The 19,662-nt window shown below is 32.3% G+C and overlaps 1 protein-coding gene across 1 annotated transcript in view; it reads right to left on the reverse strand.

Annotated features, from left to right (window-relative positions):
• The window catches only part of LOC143043742 (uncharacterized), a 137,227-nt gene that overhangs the window by 80,192 nt on the left and 37,373 nt on the right, over positions 1 to 19,662 (reverse strand). The window lies entirely within an intron of this gene.

Raw genomic sequence — 19,662 nt, forward strand, 5'->3', positions numbered from 1 at the left:
CTGCAATCTTCTCAATTTTAGCATTTTGGTTAATTTTTAGACGGTTTCCGTCTAAATTGAAAGTGGCCGCATTCGTGTTCATTCATAATATTGAAATGTAAGTTGTATTTGATGATAATACAAAACATATATAAAGGTTGAGAATGAACACGGAGGCGGCCACTTTTGTTTTTGACAAAAACCATCTGAAAAGTGACGTTTTGTGGCATATTTCATAGATTTTTCATATTTAAGCTTGAGCGTTTTAAATGACTAAATCAGTTAAAATCTTTCACATAAACTAATCGAATCAATTGAAATAAACACTTAATTGTTCAAAAACTGTCCAAAAACTTTTGTTTAATGAATCTTAAATTTGAGGCCAAAATCGGCCCTTACCAGACCTACCCCTTTATCTAAATATGAGTATGATTTGTAATCAGTTATAGAAAATATTATTCTAAATTAACTCCCATTGACCCAGCAGTTACATCTAACCTTTAGTGGAAATGATTCATACCAAACAAAAAGATCGAATAAGAATATTTATATACTAGTATCAAGTCAAAACATATATTGTAAGACAGTTGCACATTATACATTTACATATATGCCTAGAGATGTAATATAACTTTGTTTTTGCGCTACATATCTGTTTTTTGTTATTTTTTTAATATATATACCGTTTAAGTAAAACAAAACTAATCTTGAGAAACAATGACAGTTTGAAAAGATACATTTTTTTTTGTAGAATACAAATTCGGTAAATATGTTTAAAATTTGTGTGAATTTTCTCGTGTAAAATGAATGTTTTATTTTTTCACATTTATTTCTTTGATGCCTTTGAAAATAAGGAGATGTGGTATGATTGCCAATAAGATTACTTCACCAGAAATTTTGCACATGCATTTTTAAAACTCTAGATTCATATGAATGAAATTTTCAAATGTGTAAATTTCAAGTTGAATAATACATACGTACCGTTTTGGTACAGGCGTTAAACGCATGTTGTTTAAACCATGCGTTTTCCATACGTAAAACGTACGTTTTACAGACGTTTTTTTTTAAACGTACGTATAACATGCATTGCACTTTTTGCTGAGTTTTTATCGTTTTGTAAAACACACATACAGATGCATAATTTTGCAGCTTTACAGGGCATAAAAGGATGTATTTAAATGTTAACAAAGCATACAAAAAAACAAAACAAAAGATCGGTGTCACTTTCAGATACAGAGTCACACTATCGCAATTTAAGACCATTTATTCGAAGAATACAAGTATGATTGACCTAATAATAAAATTCAACATTAAGCACTAATTAAATTACTGCGAAGATATCTATAGTGTTAACAATTTCATAAAGCATATCATTTATCGTGTATGTTTTTTTTTTCTAGATGTATCAAATGACGAAAATTTATATGAATATGTTTATGCATTTGGAGGTGTTGCTGTATTTGGTATGGTTTTACTCGGCTTTTATTACAAGATAAAGTGTTATAAGTTGCAAAATACAATCAACATTCATGATCCTGAAACAAATCACACATCAGAGGTAAACGAAATTGAAAATGTTTATGACGAAATTGATGAATTGGCTCTGGACGATATGAATCAACAGCCTCACCACAATAGTTCTAGTATTGAGGATGATTCTAGCAATTCGTCAGGTACAACCAATAGTGGTACGACGAACAACGAAGGTTACCTTAATCCATACCAACCTATTATACAAAATACAGATACCCACACATACAGCTTGACTTCAGCTGCAGTTTCGTCTACCGAACAGGAAATATGCAATCAAGCCTGCGTCAATGTAAAAAAATATGAAAATTTAGAAAAGTCTTCAAATGACTCAGACTCGCAATCTCTCGATTATTCTGATATTCCAATTGATTTGAAACCTGTGACGGTTGATTTAGATGGATATGAAAACACACGCATCTTTTAAACATCAAGTCAAATTAAAGATATATACAGTCATGTACATGTATTTTACACTTTTATACTGACTTTGCATCTGTTTAAACTCTATACAATGACTAGTAGAGGTAGGTCATTTAAAGACGTTACAACCGTATTATATACGTTGACGTATCCGCATCTGCAGGTATAAAAAAACAGTATGTGATTCCGAGCTTTAATATTATGCACTATCAATAATCCACAATTTCTAATGTAAAATATCAACAAAACGAATATCGATGCTTGTGGAACATGTTATCTGACTTTTAATTAAAGATAGTTGGAACCGTTTACAGAGATGATAGTAGTGAATACGGTACAATCGTTTGTTTGTGTGTTAACTTGTGCTCACGCAGAACCAATTGTTATTTGACAGATAGAGTGATATTCAATATGCTTTTGTTCAAATGTATTTATATTACATATTAAGACAACTCGTGTTTCTATTACCTTTTGTGATTAGGTCACAAATGAACAATATTCAAAGTTCCTTATATTTTTATAAATAGTATATTTTTTTTTTGTGTGTTCATTCAAAAAAGATCTTGAAATATATTTTAAAAATATATTATTAAAGGATTGTGTACGATATTCGTGTACCTGCCATACATTGGCTCATGTTTATGGGCATGTAACAGTAGTTGATAGATTCCTTTATTTTTTTACAAAACACCACTATCGCAAATATTGAAAGTGAATGTTTGATTGTTTCGAACAGATTCCAATTAGGTACAAAAAAAAATGAAGCAAAACGTATAATATTCATAAGCTCGGGATGACGTAATATATTTTGATATATCTGCAGATGCGGATACGTCAACGTATACGATACGGTTGATAGTTTTTTTTAAATGACCGACCGCTAGAGCATTTGCATTAATCAAGTACTTGCTGGCGTATTCGTATCGACGTATCGTATAACACTTATATGAGGAAAGGATAAATTAAGTCAAGTTGGTCCCGATGAAAATATTATATAATGCATTTTATTTTAATTGAGATCGGGTTAAATCATTATTGTTAACAAATCTGTTCGATACGTATACGTCGATCCGTGCACGTATCCTGATACGTGAATAATGCAAATGCTCTTCTAATACCATTCTACACACAATTACATCAACTCAAATACATAGTTAAGTTATCAATTAGTGTTGGTACCTCAAATATCGTTTTCTCCTAACAGAGATTTACAATAGCTAACCGACTCCGAGTCAGATTACGAGCACGACTACAAATCATACAGGTAAACTATATTTTGACTTGGATGAGTTTAATAAGTTTTCATTAAAATGAAGCATTGAAAGCGTATTATGGTCTTAAGCTCGGGATCACATAATATTTTGATAGATCTGTAGATACGGAAACGTCAACGTATATGATACGGTTGATACGTTTTCAAATGACCGACCTCTAATTATAGATATTAATTGACAGTGCTTCGTAAGCATTAGGAGGCTGGCTGATTGACTTTGTATTAATGTTTTTAAAATGTTATATCAGGTTACACTATAAATAAAATTATATATATATATATATATATATAGGTCGTCCATACATCGAATCAATGAATTTCTGTTAAAAATAGTTAGGGAAACCCACTAGTTTAATATTCGAAACAAAACAAATAAATGAAGCCGAAAACTTTAAAAAGTGTGATGATTTTTTTAGTTTAAATTAAATAATATTATATTTGATAGATAACATCAAAAGGACGAATTCAGAAATACGGTGAAAATACAGCGTCAAAAAATAATAATCTCTTTTCATTATTCCCTTTTTTACTTGAATACTAAAACATAAACTATTTCATTACTAATTATTCATCATTGAACATTGAATAGTGAATAATTAACTATTTCATTATTCATCATGTTCATTACTGAGTTTTTTTATAAGGAAAGAGCTATACGACATAGGGGTCCGTGTGCATGTTTTTGAAGTATAAGCTATTAAAGTTTTGTCTTGATTTTCCCTTATACATGTAATTGACTAGTTTATTTCAGAAAATAACGAGTATATTATAAGTTTTTATCAAATTGCTTCTTACATATAACCTTGTTTACAACATCTGAGCATCTAAGGTTTTGTTTTCTATTTTAAACAATGTTAGTTGTCAGATGGTATCACTGATCAGATTTACAAACTAGATAATTATGACTAGCCATGGTAGCAATTTATTAATTAGTAAACGAAATTCGAATGACGACAGACCCCATGGAGACGAATCTCCTCCGGGTGTGGGATTTTCTCCCTTTGGTCGGCTTGAAGGTCTTTGAGACACTTAACACTTCCATTCATAATTTTACCAGACCCTCGGATCAGGTGGGCATTTTGAGCTATATATACATTAGTTCGGACGGAAATTATCATCGTCAAATATATAGTGTTATTATCATCTTTCAAATCTAAATTTCAATTCACATATTTTTAGATTATAAAAGAGAGACGAAATATACCAGGGGGACATTTAAACTTGTAAGTGGAAAATGATATAACAACGCCATGGATAAATAAAACAACACACACCTGACATACAGACAATAGTACACAAAATACAACATAGAAAATTAATGACTGGGCAACACAAAACCCAACAAAACTAGGAGTAAACTTCGGTGCTCTGGAAGAGTAAGCAACTACTGCTCCATGTGTTACATCCATATTGTTGCTAATATAAGTAATGTAAGTCAACGTGGTAATACATTGAATTCGGTAAGTCACATTCGGGAAAAAGGGATTGGGTTGTAATTTAGATACGACATTAAGAACATATCCGTTACTATCTGTTAAATGGATATTCCATAATGGCCAGCAAACTCAGGATGTCGGCTGTAAAACTTACGAATGAATGATTTAATCTTCACTTCTTGGAACTGTTTGTTTGATATCTTCTTTGTTAGAAGCAACCACCTATCAAGGAAATTATGATAGGAAAATCAAGTCCTGAATATATCGTATCAACTGGGAGGTTCTTACTCTGATTGGATTTTGCTACACACAATTGGAAAATTCAGAGTTGGGAACATGAACATGATGAAATAGACTACATATTTGTAACAACCAATCACAGAGAGCCATCTATTTTTATCTCTATGTCATGTTCCCTTCATAAAATGGCTGCGCCCATGTAATTTTTTTTGGTAAATTGTAACCGTCAGCAATTTTATATTGACTGGTTGTTTTTTTACGTTTACAAAGGTTAACATTTCGACATTTTAGTATTTCTATCCGCAATAATTGTTCGAGAATAAATCAGGTCGTTGTTTTTCTTTTTTGTTTTGTTCTTAGATTCAACATCGCCGTCGATGGGGGTAGACTGTTTGTTAATTGTTGAAAAGCGTACTGTGGTCTCTAGTTCTTAACATCATCTAATCTAAAATATATTGGAGCGATTAGCATTACGTTCGCAGATAGAAACATCAATGCGATTATTCATCCTTGCAAACATGTTAATTTTGGATCTTCCCATCTTAGAACTACGACATGAATTACACTAAAAAATAGCCACAAAGTCGGTTAGGAATGAATAAATGCGAAATAATGTATAGTAGTTGTCTTATATGATTATTATGTTTGCATCCATTTGATGATTTTAGACTTTTTAACTGATTTGTATAGTTTGTTATTACGTTGTACCGTTACACCACTGTCTGGGGTAAGGAGGAGAATCCCGCTAGCATGTTTAACTCCGCTAGTTTATGTATAAATGTGCCTGTCCCAATACAAAGCCTATTATTCAGTGGTTGCTGTCTGTTGCGGAGTTACATATTTGTTTTTCGTTAATTTGTTTTAAATAAATAAATAAGGCCGGGAGTTGTCTCGTTTGAATTGTTTTCCCCTGTCATTTCGGAACTTTTTATAGCGGACTATGTAATATGGGCTTTGCTCATTGTTGAAGGCCGTACGGTTACCTATGATTGTTAATTTCTGTGTCATTTTGTGATATCTGCACATTTATTCGGCCGTTAGTTTTCTCGTAAAATTGTTCAGCATTTGATATGTTTTGGCCTTTTATACATAGCTGCTGTGTTGACTTTGCTAAATACTCTAGGCCGTATCGTGACCTTTTGCGTTAATTAATGTGCTATTTAGTCTCCTGCGAAGAAATCGTACTACAGCTTCTCTATATTTACTATTCATGCAACAACTGTGCAAGCTGAATCATTAGGCCATGTACAAACAATGCTATTTTTTGCAAAAAAAAACATTGCAATGAAATCGCTATACTTTTTTGCTGTTTTTACCTGTACAAAGGATATGTGTAGTTCTTTAAGATTTAAATAACAATTTAACATATAACCAAATCATAAATGCCTGATGGATACCCCGAACAGCAAATTTGACATAATGTGGAAAATGTAAATATTAAAAAGAAGATGAGGTATGATTGTCAATGAGATAACTCTCCACAAGAGACCAAAATAACACATAAATTGACAATTATAGGTGACCGACCACACGGCCTTCAAAAATGAGCAAAGACCATACCGTATAGTCAGCTATAAAAGTCCTGGAAGTGACAATAAAAAACAATTCAACCGAGAAAACTAACGGTCTTATTTATATAAAACAAAATAAACGTTATGCATTTTCAATTTTAAATTTGCTTGTCATCATATATTTTAGAGTTGCTTAACATACTATTGATTGCGTATGTGTTATATTTACTTCAGAATAAAAACAAAAGAGTTCCGTTTTAGCCAGAGCGGCTATCTTCCTTTTCTGTACCAGAAACAAATACAGAATTACGTAACAATTCCTAGACAAAACGTAATGGAACCTAGTCATGCGTACCATAAAGCGTAATATACCGTACAAAAACCTAACGAAACGCTGAAGATACGTACTTAACCGTAATACTATTTAGTGATTGTAATCAAATACGTGTCTAATACGAATTTCTACTTTCCTGCTACGTTTTACTGTTTCTCTACGTTTCTACTACGTTTTTATTTTTATTCACGTTTTTATTGTGCACACCAATACAAATGGGACAATCACGTATTAATCCACGAATAGCTACGTATATAGCCGTTTTAAGTATTGATCGATACGATTTGTCTACAATTATTGCCGTTTCTTTACGTTTTGAAAACGTAGCAAAACGAGATGACCGAAACGTGACAGTGTGAATGGTGCTTTATCTGTCTACCACATATAAAATAATCCAATGGCATGTGTTAGTCAATAACTTATTTATGTACAGTTTGTTAACAAATTATAGAACACAAATTATACAAAATCACAGGGGAAAAAAACATCATAGCAAGTTACTGATCCAAAAATGGTAGACATTGGCTATCTTATGTTCATTATTAAATTCGAAACTAAGGTGTCTTGTATAAATCAAAACTAAGGTGTCTTGTATAAATTTAAACTAAGGTGTTTTGTATAAAATACCCTTTGACGAATGTTACTATGATGCCGTGTGATATTTAGGGAACATGCTTACAAGTTGACTTTAAAAGAAATGGGATAATCATGCTTGTAAAAAAACTACCCAAATATACAAAAAAACAGGTAAGACTAAAAATTTATAAGTATACAAAACACAAAAAGGATTTTCAAGGCAATTTCAAAAAGGAGAAGTCTACACAAATTGACAAAATCAAACGCTATCAATAAACACATTGGTCTCCATGATGTTGCTCATGTAAGTACTACCATGGGAACGATTCCTATTCGGTAGGTCACATCAGGGTAAAAGAGGACGGGGTTGTGGTTACGACAATTGGAACATACATTTATTCGTCGTCATTGGTTAAACAAATTGTCCATAACGGTCAACCAGCTCGTGTTGGAGTCCATAAAATGTCAAAAAGGATTATTACCTGCAGCATTTGGAACTATGGGTTGAATGGCTTCCTGGTAGGTATCAATCTTATATCAAGCAAGTCATGATACGAAATGCAAGCACTGGAATATCGTATCAACTGGAAGAAATGTACTCCGCATTCAGCCTCTGCTGAAGTTTTGTTTCATAGAATTGATAAGATCACTATTCATCTGTTTGTCGTAAAGCTTTGTTCTCATGCAATACTCATTGTCAATTTCTAGATGCGAGTTAATAACATTAACGGTACAAAATTGTCTGCTCCAGATGCGCATTTCGACAATACATGTCTTTTCAGTGATGCTCGTGGCCAAAATACAAAGCTTAAATAAATAAATATAAAAGATAAAGAGCTATAATCCAAAAGGTCCAAAACTATAGCCAAATTCGGGAAAGAAATCAGAGCTATGCATGAGGGAGATACATTCCTTAATTTATGATAATTTCTAACATTTTGTAACAGCATATTTTAATAACACAAAACAATCCGTATGTCCATGCCAGTACCGAAATACATGTTAAGATATGAGACAGAATAAACTGCATCGGTTGCATTCTATATTCTAAGTTCTATAGGATATATATGGGTTCAAGATAATCAGAAAACTTTGAATAATTTAGCATGAGGACATAATTTTAATAGCAGAATGTGAGTTTAAATGATAACCTTGCTTCTTATTACACATCCTAATGAGCCCATGTATGTAATCTGCCTCTTACAAATAAATAAATAAAGTATGAAGTCCACAAGATTATCAACATTGAACAAAAAAACCCAAAGCAAAGTGAACATGCATGTATCAGTATAACGTATTTGACAAGGGTGTTTTGCATAACTGTCACTGAAATAATAAAATGTATATAAATACTTTTAATCAACAACAAAAAAGTACAAAATATGTTACATGTACGATAGGAGAAACATATTATTCACTTGTCGGGACATAGAAGTTTTACAATGTCAGCACCTGAGTTTTTACATGCCAAATCAAATGGTGTGTGATTATTGTTGTCAGTTAAAGTTTGTAGAGCACCGTGATTTATAAGAACATTAATTATATCAACGTGTTCTCCAACGACAGAAACATGTAACGGGGTTCTTTTTAAACTGTCACATTGATCAATTTCAGCACCTCTGTTAATTAAAAAGTTTACTATGTCAGTATATCCTTTTTCGATAGCTGCTAATAATGGGGTGGTTTCATTTATATCTCCTTCAGAAATGTTGCTCCCGTTTTCTACTAAATATTCAACAATATCGAAATGACCTTGCATACATGCGGCAAACAAAGGTGAACTGCCCTCTTCATTGCATAGTGTTATGCTAGCTTTATTTTTACACAGTAGTTTAACTATATCTATAGACCCTCCCATGCAAGCTGCATGAAGTGGAGTACGGTTTTTATTATCTGATTTGTTTAAATCAGCTCCATGGTCAACCAGAATCTTCGCAGTTTCTGTTCGTCCTTGTTCAGAAGCAGCAAACAATGGCGTCATACCTTCTTCGTTGTACTGATTTATTTCAGCTTTGTTTTGTATCAAAATGTTTACAATATCTTCATATCCTTGGGAAGACGCAATGAATAAAGGTGATCGTTTATCCTGGTCGCAACGCGAAACATCAGCACCATTCTCCAATAGTAGTTTAACAACACCAAAATGTCTCTTACTGCATGCAATAAACAATGGAGATCTGCCCTCATTATCAGGTGTGGAAATGTACTGATTAAGGAAAGTTAAGAGATGTCTTAAAACTTCTTCTCTTCCATTCATACAGGCAACGAAAACCGGTGAGTGTCCTAACTTATTGCATTTTGGAAAATTTGTATTTCGTTTTGATAATGCTTTAACGGTCGACAAATGATTCGCAGAAGCAGCCACAATTAATGGCGAATCACCTTTCACATCACATTTATCAACATTGGCATTTGATTGCAGTAGCACATTTACTATATCATTATATCCTTTTCTGGAGGCGACAAATAAAGGTGATTTCCCATCATTATCACACAACGAGTGATCAGCATGATGATCCAACAACACTTTAACTACTTCTGTCTTTCCTAAAAGACATGCCACAAATAAGGATGTTCTGCCTAATTCATCTGCTTCATTGGCAGCGCAGTTAGACTCTAGTAACATCTGCACTATGTCGGCGTATCCTTCCCAAGCAGTCTCAATTAGTGGTTTTCGCATTTTGTGTGAATAAAAATCGTGCTGTTTCGTAAATTCTGTATAGTCTTCATAGAGTCTCTCCGCAAATGTCTCGTTTTCCGTATCATTTTTTTTACTGAAATGTTGTAAAAGTTCACTCAGATTGTGTTTTCTACAGTACGAACAAAACTTAGTTCTGTATGATTTATTATGGAGTTGACTGTTATGAAATGTACTATAAGTATCACCTTGTTCTAAATCGACCATCAATCTGTCAAAATATCTTTTTTCGTCGTCCTCACTATCGATGCTTATAGTGTCTTTATCATTGTCTGTCACTTTCGATTGAAAGCAAAAACGTTCAGCAATAAATGAGGTAGGCAGGAATTTAATAAAACTAGGAAGAAATGTCTGACCACATATTACCACAGCAATAAGATAAACTTTGTCATGGATAAAATTATAACAGTTTTCTGTTTTCGTTATATACATTTCCTCGAGGTTCCCTAATTGTTTTTTAAGTTTGTGTTTAAATTGTTTTTTAGTATGTCTGAAATCAGTATCGCAACAAACATTTTCGAGCGCCTGCCTATCAAAGTCTGATTTATAGTCGTCGTTGAGTATATTTTCTTTAAAATTGTTATTCAATAATGCGCATAATGTTATGTGGCAAAATTGAAAATAGTTGTTTTCTTTCAAAATCCTCAAATCTTGCTTGATAAACTCTTCAAAATTGCTGAATAGCTTGATATTTTGATCATTTGTTTTTCGTTCAGCTATTTTACACAACAGTGGAAAATATGCCTCATCAGAATTGAATGTTTGCAACAGTTCTGTCTCCGCTTCTGTTGTAATATATTTTTTAATCATTTTTTGTTTTTCGTCGTTTGTTAAAGGCCAGTCCGTTATATTGCAAACATATTTCATCAGCAATTTCAGTTTTTGAAAAATTCTGTGATTGTAAATATCTTGCCCAGTAGCAAGAAGGAATTTTACATCAGCAATATCTTCGTAATAAGTTTTACCAGGAGTATTAATCAGTTTCATAAATTTATTGATTTGCCAGAACCAGACATCGACAGATTTGGAATTTATTATCACCTTCCCACACAAATCATCTACTACAAATATCTGTTTTCGCTTTCTGTTCAGGGATTCAAAAATACTACTTGGACTCAGAACTATTGGAATGATTTCGTACCCTTTCCTCCTCAGTTTCAACGCGATATGACGAATGATTGAAGATTTACCAATACCTGAGGGACCAACTACTAGAACGCAATTGTCTGTTTGGAGGCGTTCAATTATTTTGATTGTTGCAATAGTCTCTATAAACTTTTCGTCGTCTTTAATCCAGTCGCCTATGTGCTTATTTTGGATTTCTAAATTAAAAAATAAAAGTTCTCATTCGAGAATTTATTTTCATTGATACAGAGGAATTATAAGTAAAGAAATAGACTTAGTTTTAGTCTTAGATGCATAATTTTTTATTAGTTGTTTGTGGCTTTGAACTAGCTGCCAGATAACTGCGAGTACTCTCAGATCTGTTCATTGTGTCTTTTTGTGTCGGGATGTATAAGTATCCGGCCACGTCCACTTGTGTTTTTGTCCATCTGATGAGTTAAGCCTTTTTCAACTGATTTTTATAGCTCGTTCTTATGTTGTACTGTTATACCACTATCCCAGGTTAGGGGGAGGGTTTGCTTCCCGCTAACCTGTTTAACCCCGCCACATTATTTATGTATGTGCCTGTCCCAAGTCAGGAGCCTGTAATTCAATGGTTGTCGTTTGTTTATGTGTTACGTATTTGTTTTTCGTTCGTTTTTTTAACATAAATAAGGCCGTTAGTTTTTTCGTTTGAATTGTATTACATAGTCTTATCGGGGCCTTTTACAGGTGACTATACGGTATGGGCTTTGCTCATTTATGAAGGCCGTACGGTGACCCGTAGTTGTTTAATGTCTGTGTCATTTTGGTGTTTTGTGGATAGTTGATTCATTGGCAATCATACCACGTCTTCTTTTTTATATTAGCCTGGTACCTTTACTAACTATTTGGTGCATGGTCTTACCTTGCATCGTAATATATGCATGTACTTTGTATCACCTAGATGTTACCCAATACTACCCTATATTGACATGGTAACATTCATTGACATAGCAAGTACATGTATTTCAATCAAACGAAAGTCATAAAAACACTTCAAAGAAACCATCACTCGTCATCAGCATACATGAAATAGAAATCACCTCTCCGGAAAAATCACCAAAAACACATAAACTTATGTTTGTCCGTCATCTTCAATGATGCAAGTGGGCATATTGATTTTTTTAAAGTACATTCTATCTACGATTGCATTTTGATGTTAACATATATAAATACATAGAAAAAATTGTAAGTAATGTTACGGTTTATAATCGAGGACAACGAGAAATAATGGTAAATGTAAGGAACACAAAATGTTTTCTATATCTCTTTAGTACGTGTTAAGTTATGCTTATTTTTCAATGTTATCTAGTATTGGGATTCTTATTTCCTTTAGTTAAGAACATTATAATATCGAAATGACTGCTAGCAGCATGCTGGATTTAGAATATCGAACAACGAGTAACGAATTGACCACTTGCAATGTACATCACATACATTCTGATTTTTTAAAGACGGTAAACATTCGTGATATAGGCTGACGAATTCAAATAACATGAATAAATAATTGTTTTTTTCTCTCTGATAAACGTTCTTCATACAACATAACAATATATATAAAATACTCAAGCTCGCAGTGTTAAATTTGGTTTGTTTTTTGTTTGCTACATTACCAATATCTAAACTTTAAAATGAGCATTTTATTTAGTTGTATATTTGAAAGCATTGCCATAGAATTTTAAAGTAAATCTAGCGTCTATATCTAATAAACAAATAAAAATATGTCGTTCGATTGGGGAAGGGTGAGACAACTCTCCATCAGAAACCAAATGACATTGTACATTTACAACTACTATTCACCATACAGTCTTTATCAATGATTAAAACTCTAACCACATAGCAAGCTCTAAAAACAAAAACGGAAATCACAAGTTTACAATAACTCAAATGAAAAAAATAACGACCGTTATACGTAGAAAACAATCAAGAACAAAAAAATAGGATTAATAGCAACAACAACCGTTGAATTACAGGCTCCTGTTTTTGGACGGACTCATTCAGAATGTTGCGTGATTAAACTGGTTTGCGGGTGTGACTGTCCTCCCTAAAATTTTACTATGGTGTGAAAGTAATACATAAGAAAAAAATATAAGAATCAATTGGAAATGACTTAACTCATCAGATCGATACAAAGTACATACACAACTAATACAAGACACAAAGTACAAATCTTTGAGTACTCAGAGTAACTGACAGCTTGTTCAAATTCAATAACTAATTAACACATAGATTTGTAAGACTTATACTTTAAATTTCCTTGCAGCTACATATGCAATACGTCAATCTAACCATGGAAGTAATATTTAAAAGAAATAACAACGTCCAATTAACATGTATAATCATGTTAATGGCCTGCAGAGTTCTGTACTAAAGTCATATGATTTTATCCAATTATAGTCTCAGCGGCAAGACCCCTTTGGATACTATCTGTGATGCCGCGATTGTAAAATGGCATCTGGAATTTCTTATCAGTCACGTGATCTTATCGAGTACGGTAATAATAAAGCACCTGTGGGAAATCCTAGTTTATTGATTAACAAGGTGGCGCTGTAATACATATAACTTCTACCTTAAAAAAGAAATAGAATGATGTAAAAAAAACTTGAAAAACGGACGAGAATTGTTTAAACTGCAACAGATAAACATGGAAAATTATTCCCGTGCTTGCATTTCCTATCATTATTTTTATGATAGAGGTTTGTTGCTCACAAGGAAGCTATTAAATCCAGAGTTCCAAATGTTGACGTTGAAATCATCTCTTCGTAAATTGTACGGATGCCATGACGAGTTAATTGACCGTTATTGAATAACCGTTTCACAAATGATACCGGATATGTTCCTTACATCGTAACTACAATCCCCTTCCCTTTCATAAATGTGACCTACCGAATTAGACTATTTACCGGATTTGTCATCTCATAAGCACCACGACGGGTGTCACATGTGGAGCAGGATCTGCTTACCCTCCTGAGCACCTGCTATCACCCCTAGTTTTTGGTGGGGTTCGTGTTGTTCATTCTTTAGTTTTCTATTTTGTGTCATGTGTACTATTGTTTGTTTGTCCTTTTCATTTTTAGCCATGGAGTTGTCAGTTTATTTTCAATTTATGAGTTTGACTGTCCCTCTGGTATCTTTCGTCCCTCTTTTATACTTATTTCTGCATTTGATTGCTATTGACCGTTCGTGTTAAACTGACCTAAAAGTATTTTCCAGCTGAAAGCGGATCCCGAGTAAAACAGGTAATACCGATGAAGCGATCATGTTTCACATGATGTGAAACAAAATAACGAAAACTAATCTAGACATAGATATTTTTACTGTTAAAATGTGCAAAGTTTATCAAGATTAAAAAAAGGATATTAAATATTTTAAATTTATGTATATAATGTATATGTTAAACATTTCTTGATTACATTATTGAAACGGTACAACTAAAATTGCGATAATAAGTTCGTAAAAATATATTGAAAGAAGTGTAAAAATACAGTTGAATAATAGTATCAATTTATAACACGATACAGCAAAAATTAAAACAAACAGACAAAATGAGCTTGGCGCTATATATATCTATCTAACCGTTAATTCATTTAATACGAATAAGTTTAAAGAATAGAAAGGTTTGTGAACATTTTAATTAATTGGTATACACGCATAACTTATTCTCATTTGATAAAAAGGGGCCCAAACATATTTTTTATACAATCATATTCTTAACTTTTAAAAAATGCAGCTGAACTGTCTGTAAATTTAAAAATTGAAAACGATCCACCCTTGTTCTCCAATTTTAAATGTGCTAGCTGTCATCTTAAACTATTAAGATAAAAATATACAGAAATTGCCAATGAGGGTCGGTTAAAAACAAAAAATTACGACAAAAGAGAAGATTTCAGGTTTTCAATTTTGACTTTCCATTTCTTAGTAGCAACATTCCAGCAGCACATGCATACGAAGTACATATCTCCCAATTGATACGATATTCCCGTGCTTGCTTGCATTTCCTATTATGATTTTCCTGATAGAGGATTGCTGCTCACAAGGAAGCTATTAAACTAAGAGTTCCAAACGGTGAAGTTGAAATCATCCCTTCGTAAATTTTACGGACGCCATCATGAGTTGGTTGACCGTTATGGAATAACCGTTTCACAAATGATATATCGGATATGTCCCTTAAGTCATTACTACAATCCCTTTCCCTTTCATGAAACCTACCGAATTAGACTATTTACCGGATTTTTTATCACATAAGAAACACGACGGGTGCAACATGTGGAGCAGGATCTGTTTACCCTTCCGGATCACCTGCGATCACCCCTAGTTTTTGGTGGGGTTCGTGTTGTTTATTCTTTAGTTTTCTATGTTGTGTCACGTGTACTATTGTTTGTCTGTTTGTCTTTTTGATTTTTAGCCATGGCGTTGTCAGTTTCTTTTAGATTTATGAGTTTGAATGTCCCTTTGGTATATGTCGTCCCTCTTTTATACTAAAATCAACATTGAACGAATTATTCATACATCAGCGGAATGTAACGGTGTACTATTCGTTTTACTTCTCACATATATACGACAACAACTTGTCTATTCGTTATTTTCCGTGAACACGAAAATGGCCGAAAAGTGTCAGTGATTTGATTGATCGCATGCGTAAAATGAACAACCATTCCATATCGTAAACTGATTAACGAGTATTCGAAAGATAGGAGGTGCGCAAATGAAACCTTGAACTGGCGTGGTTGTTTTTCCTTTCAATATTACTTCCATAATCTAAAATACAACATGTGTATAATTGTCATTAATAATCACTGGGGTAAAGCTAATGACCGTAACTGCATTCACGGTCATCCCAAGATGTCGGATAAAAAATTAGGTCAGTATTTGTATTGTCTGTTTAAGTGTTTCTAAATCATTTTCTTTACAAGGCAAACATTGGTACAATGTAAGCATATAAAAGACTTACACATAAATCACAAATTGCTACCGAGAAATGTGTATGAAACAGGAAATTGGATTTGAAAAAAAAGCTAAAATGACCGTAAATCATAATCAAGATGACCGTAACAGGATCAGCGATTCATAATAACAAGGGTAACTGTAATTGGTTAAAAATATGACTGTAACTTGTAAAGAATTACCGTAATTTTTAAAGGATGACCGTCAATTCTAAGAAATATCCATATTTTCATTCATAGCTTTTTTGTTGCGTTTGTCTCAATAGGAGCTCGGTTAGCGGATATACATATGTTTAATCAATTTCTTTTGAACTATGTGCCATATTTTGAGTTTATAACAATAATAGTAAATTACATTTTTCTCGTAAATAATCAAATATTTATTGATAACGACGTTAAAATTCAAATACAAATTGACAGCGATACGACGAAAAGTTGACGAAAAAACCCCATTACAGCTTTTCGATACAAGCCTGCAAAACAAAACCTCGATCGACATCACTACAAAAGTCTAAAAGTCTGAAATTTTATGTCTTAATTTGCATAAACTTTTACTCGAAATTCTCAAAAAGTATGACTTGTTTCTTAATTATTCTTGACAAATTCTCATTATATTAATTTTGCATGAAATTTACTCGACATTTTCTAAATATTCTGAATATGGACTTAAATTTCATGACTAATTCTTGACATTTGAATACTGTCTTGACATTTCTCAACATATACTCGACATTTTTATTTTTTCTCAATAAGGCTTGACATATTCTGAACATATTGTATTTTGTCTTAAATCTTCATTTCTCTTCATATAATAAACTGTTGTTTCAAGTTATACTTCTTACAAAAAAAAAAAAAAAAAAATAAAAGTTGGGCATGTAAAATAATTGAGAATGTGGGTGTATAGATATTTTTACAAATGCAAATATGGCTATGAAATCTTAATTATAAGTTTTGATAATTCAAATGTCAGTATGTTGATAAAAAAAAAATGTGGGTTTTTAAAAAATTACAAATTTTGATTCCTAAATCTTATAAATAATTACTAAATTACTAAATTACTGAAACCAATCATACTGTAGACATATTTTAGTCTATATGTATATTATTCAATGTTAATATGGTTGATAATTATTGTACACAAATGTGATTTATATAAATAGCAATTTTAAAGTATAATGGTATCCTAATTCTTTTAAAGAATTACAAATCCTTCATTAAACAGAAGAAAATTTGTGTAATGTCATCTGTTTGAATATACATTAGTCATTTAGTATTACACATGGACAGGATGTTCAAAATGAAATTAAGGTATTACACACCCTAGGGTACACGCAACTGTCAAATAGAAATTACTGCTTTACCTGTTATCATCCATACAACTTATCAGTTGACTGACCATGCTCTACAATTTGAAAAGTTGATAGATGAGAATGAAAATCATCATTTTAATGATTAAAAAAAAAAAGAATAAAAATTGATTTTCTTCATCAAAATTATGAAGTTCATTATTTAACAAAAACAAATTGAATAATTCCCAAAGATTAAAAAAAATAATTATCTCCTGCAGAAATAATAAAAAAATATATTAATAATGGGTCACATCAATGAATTCTATAAAAATTATTAGTCCTATGAAATGGGTCTCAAAAAGACATGCATGATATAGATCGAAACATTTATTCTTTTCAGGAGGGAGTTATCACAAATATTATGAAATTCAACACTCACATTTGAATAAAAAATGTTTTTGGGCTGTTCTAAAATATGAAAAAGATTTTGAATCAACAAATCATTTGACCTGAAAGAAAGCCACTCCCCTTTTTATAGACATTAACACGCAAAAGAAGAATTGTGGGGTCCAAAATAGACACATTTTAAAACTGCCTACAAAACACCTATTTTGTAAAGCAAATTTGACTGGCAGTTTTGTTAACGGCAAAAATCTAACTGCTGTTTGCCATATATACTTTAACATATATTCCAAGTGAAAACAACTAATTAAACGTTTAACAAAAATAAATCAAAATCAAACTTCATGGGGGATTATTTATGGTATTCCAATTAAGTAGCACCCACATTGTATCTTACTATACACAATTAATCCTTGATTCTTCAAAGTTTAGTTTAGCCATAATAAAAAGGAGTATATAACAGCAATAGAAAGTCATAAACAATGCAGAATAAGTCTGTTCACATTTCAGGCGAAATTTATACTATTGAGATAGTTTCAATACATATTTAAGACTGTCATGAATGTGTTGATATATATTGATACAGCTTTAAGACCGCCAAGAATGTGTCAAGACATATTCATACATTATTTAGAATGTCAAGAATATGTCAAGACATATTCAGACATTATTAAGAATGTCAAGAATATGTCAAGACTGATCGAGACAAATTAAAGACAGTCAAGAATTGGTAGAGACTAATCCAGACTCTTATCAGATGATACAGGAAGTGTCGAGAAATATTTAGACAATGTTCATACTGTCAAGACACTTGTCTAGAAATATTAAGAACCTTATTAGACAAATTCATACTATGTCAAGAATTTTTAAAAGTTGTTTAGACAAATTAAGAATGTCGAGTAAAATTTCATGCAAATTCAGACAAAAACTGGTCTTTTCAGACTTTTTGACTTTTGATGTGCTTGCTTGCTATGTTTGCTTGGACGTTTGCAAACAAAAGGTAGGCGGAGTTTCAATATATACTGATATTTGTGTGGACATGAGTCGAAGCTAATGTTTATTGCCCAATAAAATTCCAGTATATATTAAACAGACTACCTACCTGTTGTTTACAAACATTCAAATAAACATAGCAATCAAGTTGATCAATGGTTTGCTATGCATGCTTTTATAGAAGAGCTGTAATTAATAACATATGAATATCCAGTAATAGAGCCCATGTTTATGGTTCCAGATGAAGCAGATTAAAATCTTAACATTTGTCAAAAAAAAAAAAAAACATTCCATTGACAACACCGGATCCGATGGAACTGCAAAATTTATTCTGCATTCAGTTGGTTTGACTGGTACGTTTTCAGCTGTTAGTCCGTTTGCTTCATTACCACTAAAAATTTAACTCCTTTACCGATATTTGATCAGTTTCTTACATGTCTTAATAGTAATCCAGAATGCCAGCGTGTCTGGAACATATCTTGTAGAATATATTGTTGACTGGGAATAAAACCTTCCGACATCCATTAACGAATGAAAAGCAATATTTTCAGTAAATATTTCATTAGATATGAATTTCATTACTGAAATTATCTCGTATCGTCCTATTTCTTTTAGTTTTGCTCCAATATTTGGTAATAGTTCATAAATATAAAGAAAGAAGACGTGGTATGACTGCCAATGCGACAGCTCTCCACAAGAGACATCTTTCCACAAGAAACCAAAATGACACAGAAATGAACAACTTTAGGTCACCGTACGACCTTTAACAATGAACAAAGCCCATATCGCATTGTCAGCTATAAAAGGCCCCTAAATAACAATGTAAAACAATTTAAACGAGAAAAATAACAACCTAATAAACTTCATTCTTTAATTCCGTTTGACACCC

This window comes from Mytilus galloprovincialis, chromosome 8 (genome assembly GCF_965363235.1).
Source record: "Mytilus galloprovincialis chromosome 8, xbMytGall1.hap1.1, whole genome shotgun sequence".
NCBI lineage: Eukaryota > Metazoa > Mollusca > Bivalvia > Mytilida > Mytilidae > Mytilus > Mytilus galloprovincialis.